Source organism: Photinus pyralis, unplaced genomic scaffold, assembly GCF_008802855.1.
Source record: "Photinus pyralis isolate 1611_PpyrPB1 unplaced genomic scaffold, Ppyr1.3 Ppyr1.4_LG6, whole genome shotgun sequence".
NCBI lineage: Eukaryota > Metazoa > Arthropoda > Insecta > Coleoptera > Lampyridae > Photinus > Photinus pyralis.
In genome coordinates this window covers 3531113-3547866 of record NW_022170663.1, presented here as the reverse complement: position 1 = coordinate 3547866, position 16754 = coordinate 3531113, and the positions used below count along the sequence as shown (strand labels likewise).

The 16754-nt window shown below is 36.6% G+C and overlaps 1 protein-coding gene across 2 annotated transcripts in view; it reads left to right on the top strand.

Annotated features, from left to right (window-relative positions):
- The first annotated feature begins 4467 nt into the window (after nucleotides 1–4467).
- The window catches only part of LOC116174779, a 152932-nt gene continuing 140645 nt past the window's right edge, over nucleotides 4468–16754 (top strand). The window contains exon 1 of one of the 2 annotated variants that reach the window (XM_031492772.1): nucleotides 4468–4618. The gene's annotated coding sequence lies outside the window, so the exon portion shown is untranslated. The remainder of the gene's footprint in view (nucleotides 4619–16754) is intronic. The other variant, XM_031492773.1, reaches the window with a different exon arrangement.

Sequence of the window (16754 nt, the reverse complement as noted above, 5' to 3'; positions counted from 1 at the left end):
TGACAGATTGACAGTAATCAAAAGTTCTATATAAAAATTGGAATTTTATATCAAAATACGATTTCGGGTAAAATTTAGTACAAAATTCGTCAGTAAAATACCATTACCTGACTCAGAAATTCAAGTACTAGGCTGCAAAGGGCGATCTACTAAATTTAAGACTTCTAATTGAGATATTACGATTGTGCCTAAATCAGGATCGCCATTTCAAGGGATCTAAGTACCAAGATCAATTTCTCTCAATAAACGTTTATTAGTAATTTAAGACTACCTCTTCGTTTGGCCTACAGCCTACATACGATTAACTAATATACACACAGGGTGTTCCTTTATATCATTACAATAGTGCACACCTACCAGTGATTGGTCATTTCACTTGATGGTGCCAGCAATAGGTTAGAAAAAATAATTACCCGTCACCGTGCCGCTCAGTTCCGTGTAATATACCATACGGTTATACCGAGTGATCGAAAAGTGGTGCGAACAGTTTGAATTTCCTGTAAAACTAAACATTTATAAAGTTGGTAATATACCAAATGTCATTTATGTAAAAGCAGTGGTGGATCAATTTAATCACTAATGCATAAATAAGCTACCTGCTAAACATGTTTCCAAATTACTTAAGTAAAAAACATTAAAGAGTTAAAGCGCTCAATTTAAACTGTCTGCAATTTGAAGCAAGCATTTTTGCATAGAATATATTGTATTAGTTTCAGGAATGATTTATAGGGATTTAACTGGATATACGAGACGAATTGGGGCGTAGCCGAGGGCGTATAGGGTCTTTTTTTTGGACTACCCGTTCCGGTAAAGTGAAAGTGAAGTAAAAAACCAGATCGGATGGTCTTAGGCCGACCAGGATCTCTTCGAGTAGCGGTTACATCCACGACTTGATTGGAAATGTCCTTATCATTACTGTGAACGTATAGATCGAAAAATTCCGCGGGTGGTACATGTCATGGTCGTTACCATCTTCGCTCCAAAGTAGGTTTTCCTCTTTGTCTTTGACGCAGTTGGATTTTCTCATACCGTAGAGTTTTTTTAAGAATGCATCAAATAAATATCTGATACCTTCCGCCAACTCCACTAGCTGCAACAACTCCAGGTCTCCACATCCAGGGAGAAGTTGCCCACATAAGGTTCGTTATGCAACTGTTTTATTTTTGTAAACCTAAATCGACGGCTTTATCATCATTTGGATAAGAGAAATTTTTGGCCTAGTACTAATAGGCGGCCAACCCGGGGCGGTTCCGTAAGGGCAAACACAATCCCGCCTTCTAAAATAAATATGCCCCGCTTTTCGCTTTTGTAGTAGTGTTGCCCAAATCTACACGTAATCGAGGCAACTCCAACGAGCGAAGCGAAGAAAAGCCTTCTAACGCGAACGCGTTTCTATTCCATCCAAGACATTCATTGGGCAAGTCGGTGCCCCCTCGCGTCACGTTTTCACTTTGCATTAGTTTTATTCAAAGTGTTAATGGTGACTGACGACTGACCTACATAGTGTTTACGTATACAGAGTGGTGACTTGCGTGACGCATCATAGGGATTTCAATGTAAAATTCATAACATGCGATTATTGGCTCCCCAAATGATTTTAGAGCAAAAATGTATTAAGGTTTTTTGTAGAAAAAAATTTTTTACGTCAATCAACCGTATTGGTTTTCAATTTTTTGCATAATAAAGACGGAAAATTGGAAAAATAAAACCCGCATCTTTTTCAATAATCTGCGATGCCATGGAATTTTATAAAACAAAAAGATATCCAATTATCAATTAGCACTTAGCAGCAGTTCGAAATGGATCGACTTGGTTACTGTCTTGCAGTTAATGGTGACTTATTCGAACATTTATTGTAAATTGTTATATTAGGAAACCGTTTTTAGTAATTTGGTCTTTATTTATGTTGAATTGGTTGATGTATAATATAATACTTTTTGATCGAGTTTGAATTGTTTTATAGCAGACATTCCATGGCATGAAGGATATTGGCGTAGTTTTGTATTACAAAATTCCATGGCATCACAGATTATTGAAAAAGATGGGGGTTTTATTTTTCCAATTTTCCGTCTTTATTATGCAAAAAATTGAAAACTAATACGGTTGATTGACGTAAAAAATTTTTTTCTACAAAAAACCTTAATACATTTTTGCTCTAAAATAATTTGGGGAGCCAATAATCGCATGTTATGAATTTTACATGGAAATCCCTATGATGCGTTACGCAAGTCACCACCCTGTACATCTTCGTTTGTTATTGCGTTAGTTTTAATCGCCGGTGTGGTTATCCAGTGTTGAGCCCATATGAAAAATAGGTTACGGTTCCGCACTATTTAGGTAGAATTATTTTTTAAGGGTTCCGGTTCTGACTTCTGTGGATTCTGTAATTTACGGTTCCGGTTTTTTTTCGGTTTTTAAGGGGCCCAACATAAACTGATTATTAAAAAATTTTAATTATTATCAATTATAGAAAATAAATAATGCACAGAATTAAAGTATATTATTCTTTCGCATAAACATATTTTTTAGGTTTAATTGAAGTTTATTTTTACCTTACGCGTTCGTTGCACCTCTGCCTTTTTCTACATTCTTTTTCTTCAGCATTAGTTTCAACTATTGCTTTAATTCAGTTTTGGTATTAGTCACTCTTAAATATTTCATATTGTTTAGTATATTAAGGTTAAGTTGGTAGAAATTAATGGACTTTGTATCTCAAAGGGGCTTATAAATGCAATTTGTTCCGTTCCGGTTCCACCAACACCATACACCAAGTGAATGTTACAAATCCCGTTAACTCGCTGGTACAAAATATATAAATAGATGGTGACGTCCCCAGAATCTCCAGCTACTTGAATGATTGTATCCGATGACGAAATATACAGGGTATTTGAAGGGATATGGACATCTCAACTTGAAACCAGATTTTGTCTCGCATTGTTTAAAAAGTTGGCCTTACCTATTAATATTATCATTAAACTTTAAATGGGAGATCCATAAGAAATTACCATTACTAAGGATATCAATGTTTTCCGTGTCTATTTTTATCAATATATCGAAAGATGACCATTTCTGTTATCATTGGACAGTGCAGTTTGAAAGAACCCCTTTTTCGCGTAATCATTTCAGCTAAAAGGGAGACCCGTCTAGCGAAGCATTATTGTAAAAAAAGATAAAGTAAAGAACGAACCGATTGAGCTAGTTGACGCATCATTCATTTGATATTTATAATTTTTATGACACAGTCCATCAACAACTTGTAACAAGCCCCAGATGCAAAGTGATGCGAAATTTAGAAAATTGATCTATTTCTTGAGGAAAGATACGACTGTTCCCTGTTTTAAAATCCGAACATTTATTAAAGCATTTAGGCGCCGTTTGCATTACTAGCCAAATACTAAGTATTACAGTATTTTTAATTAATCGTTTTCCTTTTTATTATAGTTTTATTGATGTGATTTTACAATTTCCTCATATCAAAATTACGAGTTATAGAAGGTGCTTTATAAAATGACATATATTATGGTGGTCCACAAAGTATATGCATGGATTCTAAGGTTTACCCAACAGTTTCCATTAAAAAGTATTTAAAATAAAAACATATTCCTCGTATTTTGACGTAAGTACATTTCAACATTTTATGGGCATCAATACTTTTTATGGAAAAAATAGCCTGTACAGTTGTTTGCATTAGTGAAGTAATACCTACCCTTAAATCGCCCGTAAACTGTTCTTGCGACTTCAGTATAGGTCAACATTCGCTAATACCTAAATATCTTTTTGACACTGTTGAAACCATGGCTTTATTTTCAAAATGAATACAATGGATTGCTTGTACAAAATGAACGCGAGAATAGGGCCACCTATCTAATGGACTCATTATTGTTGGTAATTTCACTGAAAACGTTTCCCAATTTATTTACGTGCATTTAATGTACACGATCAGAGCGGCCACAAAAACGGTATCAGGGTATAAAATTCATTTGTCCATAAAATTACTCGTAAAATTCTCAAATAATTCTAATTAAGTATGTAATACGTAATTGGTTTCCTCCTTTTACTGCTTCTTAAAACCAATTTTATTTTACGCCTAATTTTATATGGCAAAATGAATTCGCTTTCTGGATTTCCTGATTTGATAATAATTTAATATTACGAAAGCCGCATGCATGAATCAACGAGTGACTCAGAAACGCTAAAGATAACAAATTTTTGACCTCAGGTGATAACATTCAAAGAGTAAAATTAAATTGGGTTGGAAACGGGAATTTGTCAACGCGCAGGGGGTCAGATCCGAAGGGGGTTGGTGGCGTGCTCTTCCTGTAAGCACATGTGCTAATATAACCCAACATGCAGATGTTTATTGCATTGTGAAATGAACAGGATCCTTCTGGGTAGCCCCTGGAACCCCATCGGTACAGTCTGTGCGCACTCTGAGGGACGCGGCGGCGGCGGTGGCGGCGGCAGCGACATATCCTGGATCCCCGCCCGCTGTTCTCGCCTATGCAGTGATCAATAGACGCTTTCTGTGCTCCGGTCCGAGAGCTGCAACAGTACTTGATTCTGTATTCCGTGATTTCTGTTTACCACTTGGTATCATCTTAAAACTCAGAATTAAACGGTAAGTTAAATGTGACTCTAATTACCTAAATAGCTTAATTCAAATTGACTTGCCGTAGTTTAAAATTAGACGAGCAGGTGCATCTTAATTTTTCACTTTGCGTTTGTCGCACGCCTAATTTTAGGATCTTCATTATTGGGAAAAATTGGGATTATTCGCCTTTAGAATAAACGAGTTCATTTTACTAGATAACTTATCTTTGGAACGACAAGTTTTCAAGTAATTAAAATTTTAATCTCAATCTAAATTGGAATGAAACTTCGGAGCGGTTGTTGTTAAAACGGAATGTTAAAAAAAGAAGCGACTTTTGCGAATTCTGAAACGTCATTCTATTTTCGCGAAAGGGGGGTTGCTATATTTAATATTCGCGGCATAAATTGCATCAGAAAGTTTATGTAGGTAGGTATTTGATTGATGGCGCGCAGTTCATTGCCTTTACTCTTATTGGTCGTAACCGGCGCGTTTTTATGCAGAAAAACGAATTTTTATTCCATTAATGCTAAATAAACAGAATAGCCTGGAAAAAAGCTTATCGGTATGGATTTAATAAAAGCCGTTTGATTAATTATCGTAGATTACGTTTGGTACGTTTTCGGTTTGCTATATTTTACGAATATCATTGTCTTCGTTGTCATATAAAAATGCTCCAGGTGGATAATTAGAAATAAGCAGCTTGATTAAAATTGTTTGTCTCAAAACAATATCAAGCTACCTACACAATCGATTCGCTAACCCCTTACAAAGTGTGATTGTTAGCCCTTCCATTACAAATGCGTGAATTTTTTTCACAATTTCTGCACAATTTTCCCATCACTGACGCGAACAATGCCAAACAAGGCTTCTCTAATTACTTACCTAATACGCGCGACTACAATTGTATATCGATGTTTCCCTTGCCAATTAAATCAAATTAGTACGTCCTTATAGGGCCCTTGTTTTGTCATGGAAAGGAGCGTATGATTGTGAAGACAAAAAGCTGGAATTACATCCTTTGAACAGCAAAACAACCGTATACCCTTATACCTTTCTTGGCTTGGCAATCTCTTGCATTATTTAGTTCATCCACATTTCCGTATTAATTCATTTTTTGTTTCGTTTAAATTTATCAGAAACAAAAACTTAGAATTCTTCTCGCCTCCCAACAGAGATCGCCAAAATCCAAGCCGTAAAACATTTTATGTACGCACACGAATGAAGTATTTTGGATACTCGCGCGTAGAGGAAATTTCCCTGGGTATATTTTAATAGGATTTTCGAAATCTGATTACATTTCGGGATGTACACTCGAAAGTATTCTGTTTACATGTAAGCTTGCCATAAAAAATACGATGGAGTTTCTCAGTTTTATTATCCTACAGATTTGCCGTAAATCTTAACTGATACTTTATGCTGTAATTTTTACGAAATTAAATTAATTGTAGATCTGCCTCCAATTCAAAAATTTCAAATAGGCTCGATCACTGTATACAGAATCATTTCAGACAGAAACTTGGTATTCTTTCAGTTCATTGGTTGAACGGTTTTTATCCAGAATGCTTGAGGGAGATGGGGAGCGACCGTGAACCTTAATGGCATTTTTGTGAGAGTTAAAATCGCAAAGGAAGGACACGACGAATTATTTTCTGTAATTTAATCTAGCTCTTACGTATTTGAATCATATTCCATTGAGAATCATAAAAAACAAGTTAAGTATAGAATTAATTATTAAAGACATGTCTTAAGAAATCGTTACAAACATTCTGTATCGAATTAGGTAGGGGTTCAGAGGGGGGCGGATTTTTAGATCAATTGATTTCAATAAGATTCTATTACTAAGCAGTAAACATTTTTGAAATTTTGAATTACGCGTAATACGAAAGATGTTGAGCCATCAAGTTAAAATTATATTTAAACTATTTATCTAAGCGTATTTAGGTATTAAATTTACGAGGTAAAGTTATTTTCAGAGGATTATTTCGTTAACACTTTTCTTTTTATGATATGCCATATGCTTAGCATTTTACCCCGTTACAAATGGTCGAATAAAAAGAACAAGTCTCAAAGACTTAGACTTTATTGTAATCATCTAAACTTTTGTCTGAACCCGCCCGCGATAAATGACGAAGACAAACACTTCTCACAGAATTAAAATAAAAGCACAACCCTTTTGATAAATCATCAACACTGGTTCAATAACTATTGACAGTGTTCAATTGGCAGCTCGGGTACAAGCTTTAATTTTAACAAAGACACAACTTTAAAATTGAAAAATCAATTCCTCTTATATAACTTGAAACTAATTGCGTAGACACTAAATTTGGACAGCAATCGGAAACTGTTCTTGTACCACTTCTTAATCTAACTGACAAACAAGACTTCGAAACACTGACTGACTACCGGAAAAATGCGTCTTTGAATTTACACGCAACGGACTGTCACATACGCTAAGTCAAATAAACCAAGACCGCCTCGCCTTCCTTGTCAAGTCCCGACCATCTCCATCACAATCTTTCATCTTCAGTAAGGGCCAACGAAATGTGAGCATTTATTTACATCGCACTTCCTTATCTACAACTTTGCACATGCGCCATCGTCTAAATCAATTAAATTTTGCTTTGAACAAGTCCCCTTATCAAACATCTGCTAAATAATTCTCAAATAGACGCCATAATTCCTTTACCCACATCTTCGACCAATAAAATTAAATAAAACCATCAATTATGTGCCTCGGCTTACTTTACTTAGATAACCTATTAAATTCACAAAAAATTTTTGGAAAAATTGAGAAAACGATCCACATGACTTCGACTTTTCGTTTTATTGTTATAATTTGTGTCGATTTTTTGTTTATTTAATCTTTGCTTTGGGTAATATGGTAAAACACTTGCAAGTGTCATCTTACGGCAGCGATTAGAGAGGTCAAATTACATTGGCGAGTTCTAAATAAATTAGAATTAGTTCGGTCATCAAGGCGATGAAACGAGATCCGCAATTCGATTTACCAAACAAATAAGTCCCGTTAATTTTGTACCTAAAGCAGATTTTAATTTCATTGATCCCTAGTGCGTTCAAGGGCGGTAGCTTTTCTAAAGTGCCAATACTTCCAATATTTGCGTAATCCATGCTGTAAAATAAACATAATAGCAAAACGAAATATCATAATAATTCAATGAGCACAAAAACCCTTGCTTTCTTCATTCTTTGTTCAACAATTGTTGCAATTAAAAAACTTTCATCCACAAATTTTGACATTTTCATATAAATAAAAGGCGCATAATTAAAAAAAAATTACTAATAATTGTTATCATCTTGTTAAAATAAAGGCCAAAGTTTCTTAAAAACAATCAACAATTATCTCGTCAACGAATGCTATTTATTAACTCGTTCGTCAATTAACTTTCTTAATAGATCGACGGAAATAGTCGCTAATAAATACAAAAAAAAGAAGAGATAAAGCTTCCCATAAGAAAGTTTGTTTGTATTCCTCAGTGCCAAAAATAGAAATCTTCTGTAGGTTTTCTTATTATGCGGTGAATTTATTAGTGAAACTCTCAGAACCATTATTATTCAGGGGCTATTCGGAACTCTCGTTAGAACCAATTTCCTTTGGCGCTTGAACACCTTCAAGTTTTCATGGGGGAAGGAGCATTTTCCCTACTTCACTTCATGCCAATAGTATTTTCTAGTCAAAAGTAGCTCAAGACAAGAAGTCGACTAAAGCAGTAATTCAGAAACGAAGCGCGGACTTAAATGGGGGATTTTTCCTTTTGGCACTGATAAATACAGACATTTTTTTTGTGAGGGAAAGTTCGTGAACAGCGAACGATATTTTATATGTCCTCTTTTTTGAGGACGATCCGACTGAACACGAACTTCTCCACGCCGAAATGCGTTCCCTCGACAATCCAACTGAAATCCATACAAACTGGGTGGTCACTAGTTGCACAAGCGCCAAGGACAAAGGTCCTGAACTGGACAAAATTCATGGAAACGTACTAATGACGTTGCTGGAGAACCTTTCTGACGTTCTCGTCGAACTATTTAGTTCCTGTATAGGACTCGCCTACTTTCCTGTCAGTTGTAAAACTGACCAAATTAAAAATATTCTAAAATCCGGTAAGAAGGATCTCACCAATCCCTTAACTCGTACAGACTTCGATAACTTTACTACCCGAAATTGGAAAGCTATTCGAGAGAATTCTTCTCCAACATTGGAAACACGGGGGATTTTTAAAATTCCAATTTCTAGTTTCAAATTTCCTTACAACATTTCTGTTTCATGATCCAAATTTAAACTTGCCAAGGTCTCACAAACTTCGTGGTTGACATTTTCTGAATCGCGACCGAAAATGTTGTTTTTGTATCATGAAATTCTAATTTTCACAGTTTCCACTTGTGCTGCTTCCATGTCCCAAATTTTAACATTTCGGCTTTTAAAGTCAAATTTAAAATTGCGCATAATTTCCAAGCTTCAAGAAACTGTTTTGGGTATGAATTTTTCTATACATGTAGGAAAAAAGTAGGCTTCTCGAAACTGTTTAAAATATCATGCTCCAATTATTATTTAAATAAGCAAATGAAGGTCCATAAACTTAGCAACGAACATTTCCATTGATTAATTCCCATCGGTTAAAGCTCTTTTTTCAACCAATCTTTGTTGTTTTCCAAAACCTCCGCAATTCAAAACACGTATACTCAGCGCTTTACACGCTACGATAATTATCTGTATGTTGAGCTAAGAACTGTAACATTATACCGAGTGATCCAAGATAACTGAGGACAGTTTGAATTTCTCGCAAAACCAAACTCGAGTTGAAAAACTCCACTTTCTTCTCTAGTTGTACAAACAACTGTTATCCCAAATCATTATGAAACCTTAATTTTCATACCTACTTTGTCAGGTTTTAGTTTCCATGACAATGGCAGTAATACGTTATCTGCCTACTTTTCCTGCGCCCTGTCACTTTACCGGCCGCCCTTTTACTTTTCCGGCCTCATTTGTCACATTGTCAATATCTAATGACTCTTGCCATCACTAACAAATTGACATTAATCAAAGGTTCTATATAAAAATTGTTTTATATTAAAAAATCCGATTTCGTGTAAAATTTACTCGTCAGCGAAGTGACACTACTTGACTCGGAGATAAATGTACTCGATCCTAAAGGGTCCTCGTACTTGAATATTTCCTCGCCAGTAATGTATTATTTTCCTGACTTTTAGGTACCTAAATAACTACTAACAATACAAGAAGTAGGTGTTATGCAACTAAAATACAGAGTACGGCAATGTCCTCGGTAACTGAATGCGAAGTGTTATTGGAACTTATATGTCCGTTGAAGTTACAAAGAGTAAAACAAGGACACCAATAAACCCCTAAAGCAGATCTAAAAAAAGCGTCATTGGATTTGACCCCATTCTCAATAGGCTTGTTACATATGGTGTTATCAACTGTGCAAAGTTTCAACCGACTAGGTTCAAGAGTTTGCCAGAGACAAAGGCGTGACCCTACGGGGTCATTGGATTTGACCAATTTTCAATAGGCTTATTACTTGTGGCAAAATTTGAATCGAATCGGTCCAAGCGTTTGACAGTTATTGTGTTAACGGACAGACGGACACCATCAATTCCCCTATAAAGCTTGCATCGTTTTGCTCTGCCGCTTAATAAACCACAACAATATATATATTCATAGACGGAACACGTTTCCACAATAATTAGTTTTTGGGATTCGTGGTTAACCCCCTATGGCAGGGGGTACAAAACGCGTATTCGTGCTACTTGCGTATAGTTTTGCGTGGGTGTATTAATCCGTGATGTTATTTTGTGAATTTAAAAAGTTATTATCAGTTTCCAAGAACCTGTAATAAACGCTTGGTCTTAAGAGCTTATAAGGGTTAGTCTTTATAGTGTTTGAAAGTCGAACCTTTTAGAGCCGAAATTAAAGGTCTATTAACAACTTTCAACCCTATCTAAATGCCGTATAATAGAACCTTTAGGATCTGAGTGTTTCATGCTCGGTTTCATGGGTATTTTAAGAGCTTGTAAGAGCCAAATAACTTCGTAGTGAGTGAAAATCTTTAACAACTTGAAGATCTTTTAAAAGTTTTTATGGGACTTTAAGAGTCTTTAAGATTTGCCAAAATTATTCGGTTTTCAAGTGGCTCTATGGGTTTCCAAGAGCCTTCATTAAAAGTCAAAATCAATCGAGATTGTTTGTCGGGCATTTAGGTTGATCTAAACCAGGAACGAATAGGACCAAGATTGTAGTGTTCATAGAATAAACACCACCCCAGTTTGAAAAAAATCGCCGTGCTATTGTTTTCAAGAATATGCAATTCGCTGCACCTGTTAAAACCACAGTGTTGTCAGGTCGTGGAGAAATTGTCATTGCCAAAGACGTTGCCAAAGTGTTAAGGGACATCTAAGATCTAGAACAAAATCTTGGTATCTAAGTGTGCTAAATTTACTGGCGAATGCATAACGTTTTTAGTGGTTATATTTATAAAAATTTTCAAGGGGAGAACCCCGGGCCCCCTTTTCTACAGGGGGGTACTGGAGTACCCCCGTGTCTCCCTGAATACGATACCTAACCATCACTGTACTAACATTTACCCTCTCCAAGATGTCATCCTAGATCAGAAAGTGATCTCAACAGTCCCATAATAATTTGGTAATGACTTTTGGTTTGCCATTTTTCCTCCTCCCAAGTCGCACACCTATATACTGAACAATCAAGGCAGCAGGGAAAGCGGAAATTCCTTTGCGCAGCCATAATTTTGAAATATGACTGCCAAAGAGACATATTCATTACGAATTATTAAATTCATGTTCGGCTTCTTTCGGTGAATATTTAAAAATTGGTAAAATAGGATTGGCTATACTACTCGCCAAAAAGTGTTGTTAAGCAATTTCCTAAACTATGCAAATGCACTAAAAGCGTCAATCTGAATAGTAAGCAACGTATTGATATGCAAAACGCCTTCCACGTCGCTACGAATATAACAGCACTTCATATGGATTACATTTTTGAAACTTTCCTACGAGCGAAACTGAAATTTTACGCACGAATAAGAGTCCATTACAAAAATTTGGGGTCGGTTATGATCCTCGAACGTACAATTAGAGAATTGTTACACCTTTGCTGTAATAAACTTTCAGAAATAAAGCCTGTAGGGAGGAGAACGCACATTTTGCACAGTCTAGGGGAAAAAGGCACTCGAAACGTATCTACATTTTATCAAACGCTGATTAGACGTGGAGCGCCCACATTAATTACTGTTTCATTATCTCTCTAGCTTTGTGTTTTAAAAATGTCATCCGAACACAAAAAGAGGGATTAGTGTATAATTTCATCAGCGATTGATTGTGTAAGCCGAAGAGGTTTGTTGGGATGTAAGCTATTCAAGAATTTGAAAGCTTCTAACGACTGTCAATCCCTTTTTTATTCTCTTTGTTTTCGTGATTTTAGTGATTGACGTGCGCCATTATAGGGGTTGTTTGTTTACAATATTCTACGTACTAACTTGTCTCGAGAAGCAAAAAGTGCTTGTTGTTGCCTTTTATCTACTCGTAATTGTGTGATATTTTTAGAAACTGGTCAGCGAGAGTGGCTTTGTCTCATTACATTGTCGTCTGTGTTCGCCTAATTATGTTAATTGAATTCTGGGACGTTGGGGAATTTTTCTGAAAGCTAACCGTTACGTAGAGGTATTTATCTACGAGAAAATTTGAAATTTTAAACGGGTGAATAATCGCACGTCTAGACTGGCGTTATCGTGTTGTTACCCTTATTCTTGCATCGATTATTCGGGAGGATATGTGGGACGGTGTGCATGTTGTTTTCAACGACAGATTGAGATAAAGGTTGACGGTAATCATTTATCCGAGCTTAACAAAGAAAAAAAAACGCCACTGTCACATTTCTTTTGAAATTTAGTAGTAGACAAAGCCGCAGCCCTACGTTGTACGAGGGATCGCCCTCAGACTGCCACCATAATGCTGTTATGAAGTTTTTAGAGGATCGCCGGGTAATTTTCTATATGTTTACTGTTGCATGACAATTTAAGTATGTTACGCTTATACAAATTAGTGCAGTTCCATGGTGTACTCGCGGAAAACCAGTTGAAATGGATTTGTCGGAAGCCAAACGTTCCTTATTTTAGGTATTTTAATTTCAGCCAAAGTAGGTACATTGTGGAAATGTCCCCCATGTACAATTGCATTTACAAACTCGGGTTTATTCTGTAAAGAATATTCAACATACTCGTACAACTTACGAAGAAGGCGAGCCACCATGCCTCTTAAACTATGAAACATCAATACTAACCCTTAATTGCAAGAAGCGTGGCAGAAAGAAGAGAGCGGATCTTTCAAACTGGGGCATTTCGCTGGGAGGGTTGACTTTTTATTGTATCCCTACCTATGAGTCTGTTGGTGACTTTTCCATTACGTATTCCCAAAAATAATTGAGATTTTAAATGTTGTCTACTATATACTCAGGAGCAAAATTGTGCACAATTACCGTCGTCATTTTTCTAAAATATTTCTGGTCACCAGTGGCGTATCAAACTTGCGGTATTTTTTAGAACATTGCGCAGTGTTTCGCACCGGCTTCAATTCTGTTCCAGTATTACCTCTTCCATCTGGAGCAGTATCCCTCTAAACTGCGCCAGGCGCCTGTTTTTTTATCCGGAGCGGTCGTCCCATATACCTACATATCTTACTTATTGTGCTCCGTCTGCTGTTGTTTCTGTAGCTCCTACAGTATCCTAGTCCAGGCAAATTATTGGTCTAGCCCCTAAAAATTTCTCGATAGCTGGAAATCGTTTTAACCCCTTTGGTCCTGAATAACGGGTATATCAGTTTGCGTCGGTTTCTAGGTTCTGAGTCAGATTTGAGAGCCTAAAAAGCGCACTTTTTTGAACATTTCGCTTATAACTCGAAAAGTACTTACCCTACAGAAAATTGGTCTGTTCTAATATAAAGAGCATTAAATTATGCATCGAATGAAACATTTTTTTACATACTCAGGAGCAAAACACTTTTTTACGTGTACCCTTCTGCAGGTTGACTAAATCCCAAAATGGTCCCCATATTAGGTACTATTTACAAACTGTTTACCTGACAAAATCAAGCAAAGTGATTTTACATCATACAAAGACAAACTAAGAAAGTTCTTAATTGCAAATGCTTTTTACTCTGTTCAGGAATTTATTAATTACAGTAAAGATAACCTATCATAATTATTAGTTATACATATTCGATGATTATTATTGAAATAAGTTTAGCCGTTCAGCCGCAATCACCCGTCAAAGATGGGTGATTTTTTCAAACTTACCTCAAAAGTTGACAACCCTCAATTTCTAACGCCTGTAGGTCGAAAAGGACTGCACCGATTGAAAAATATCACAGGATCAAACTTGTAGATACTGTAATTGTGAATCAGATGCTTTTTGAAATTTGCTATTCGCTCACTCGTGCTGAGATATGAATTTTAAACCGAAAGAGTCCTTTGCGCCAAATTTCCGCTAAGGCAGTCCAACGCAGGAAACCTCGTCTGAACTCAAAACTTTTTACTTTCTTGCACTTTCTTTCAAGTAGCAATTAATACATTTAATCAACTCGTACACTCATTTGAATTTAAAAAATTATCATATCAAGCCCTGATTACGAGGTAACCAACAATCATTAATGATTTACCAGACGCCCACAGAAAAATAGAACAGGGAAGTAAAAATGAAAGTTGCTCATTATAATTATCAAAAAGTACTCGTATTTTATTTAGTTACTTGGAATTATGAGGGAATTTTGGCAGCCGTCTTCTTATTCACAGAACAAGAGTTTTATATTATTAATACTGATTGTCAGGAATTGCTATACTAGAAACTATATGAATTCTTAATTGCAATAATTGATCAAATATGATGTCTAGTGGGTTCGCTTTCTTCTAGAGCGTCCCGCTTGTTTAGGCAACTCTTCTTCATACTACAGTTCTTGCTCTTCTACGGCTGATCCTTTCTACTGTCTCCGGATCATCTTCGTTTTCGGAAGCACTGTGGAGTTCAGAGGAGTCGATGGTTATTTCATGCTGCTCACTGACTGAATTGAGGCATGTTTGCCCCTTGCAGTGGGCGCAAATGGCTGACCACTTGAGCGCGACTTTTTGGCAGGAACATGCATTTTTGCATCCCGTTTTGCAGGCGCAGGTAATGGAGTTTAATAATGCCTCGGGTGCTGGAAGCTGAGTGGTTTGGACAGGCATCAATAACTGGGCGGATTTCCATCCCCATTGCTCTGCATTCATCTGTCGGTTCCTCCACATGTGCACTTGCAAAAACGCCCTGAAGGAATGTTGGTGAGCGGCCAGTTCAGTGGGGGGCAACGACACCAAATTGAGAGTGGTTTTTTAGAGGGCCTTCTGGAAGACATGAAATCTCAGTTGGTTGAGAGACTGCCCTCTGTGGCCTGAGTAAACTGCTGCAGTGAATTTCGCTCCAGCATCAGCAACCTGGCGAGGAGTGACTTTGTAATCGAGGAAAATCGAGGCCACACTTAGGAGGTTAGGATTTTTGGAAAGAGTTTGGAAAATTTGACCTTGCCTTGTCGGAAAAACGAAGAGGTCGTGTCACAGCCGCTGAGAAACAAGACGTGTCGTTTTACATCTAAGGATAGCTTGCTGTTGTTAGGACTGTAGATCACGGTTTGCCGATTGCCCTTCCCGCGTTCCATTAGAAATATGTTGTCAATTAACTGTGACTGATCTTCGATGTTAAGTAATATTTGGTCAATTAGCAAAGCCATTAAATCTATCTATTACGTCCAGTTTTGTTTGAACAAATGCAAGAAATTGAGAAGTTTTGAGTTCAGACGAAGTTTCCTGCGTTGGATTACCCTAGCGGAAATTTGGCGCTAAGGGCTCTTTCGGTTTAAAATTCATATCTTAGCACTGGAGTGAGCGAATTGCAAATTTCAAAAAGCATCTGATTCATAATTACAGTATCTACATGTTTCATCCTATGATATTATTCAATCGGTGCAGTCCTTTTCGACCTACATGCGTTAGAACTTGACGGTTGTCAATTTTGTAAAAATCGCCCATCTTTGAGGGGCGTCACTATTTTATATTTAAAAGTTGGGGTGGCTGGGGCTCAGGGGGTTGGAGGGGGTGCGTCGCCAACGATGTCATTGTGATTCCCCCTCCGAATTAACGAAACGGATTTTGATTTTTTTAAATATCTCGTTTTTTTAAATATCTCGTTTATTTACTAAGACATGGGGGGTGGTAAGTTTTCAAATTGCCACTTCGGGTTCCAACGGTCATTTAAAGGTCACTAAATCGTATTGTTTATTTGGATTTTAATTAGAATAACACTATCTACCTTTAAGAGTCCAACTACCTTAACAACAATGGGATTAATATTATACGTACACTTTTCTATATTTTAAACTATAGATGTTTTCATTCATTCCATAGGAGCCTTAAGTGATTGCACTTCATTTTTTATCGTTCTTTCCTTTTGATAATAATAAACTTGCTCATGGATAATTTGCGGTTTGCTCTACTTACGACATAATCTTTGTGGTTTCCTGAGTAGTGCATCTCGATTTGTCATAGTTCTCATTTCACTGTGAACGACATTTTCTTTTTTACTTGACTCCAAAACGTCATAATAATCCCGTTTCTGGCAAATAAAGTTCATCTTTCCCACTATATTTTCGAATGATTTACATTTAAGTATTGCTCATTTGTTCTACTCAAATTTGGTGCATGATGGTTCATGTGGTTCTATTGCAGTATTATTGAGTTATTTAAACTCATTTACCCCAAAAACGGTATACTGAAACGGCTCGAATGAACCTAATGGTTGCCCCAAAATTCAGTTGCTAATGCATCACGAAATTTTGCCAGATATAGGCCTCCATCCGCAACAAAAAAAAGCCATGGTTTTGGGTTAATTGTGCTCCGTCATTTTTACAAAGTTTTTCCGACGCAAGCTACAAGTTTTAAAGACCTGGTTGAATTGATATGTTTAGAAGAGAATTGTATTTGAATCAAATACAAGGAGTTACCACACATTTCTTGGAGACTCAAGTGGATGACAATGCTCCTTGGTGGCGTGTCCTTTATCTTTACATCGGTAACTAACATCTAGGG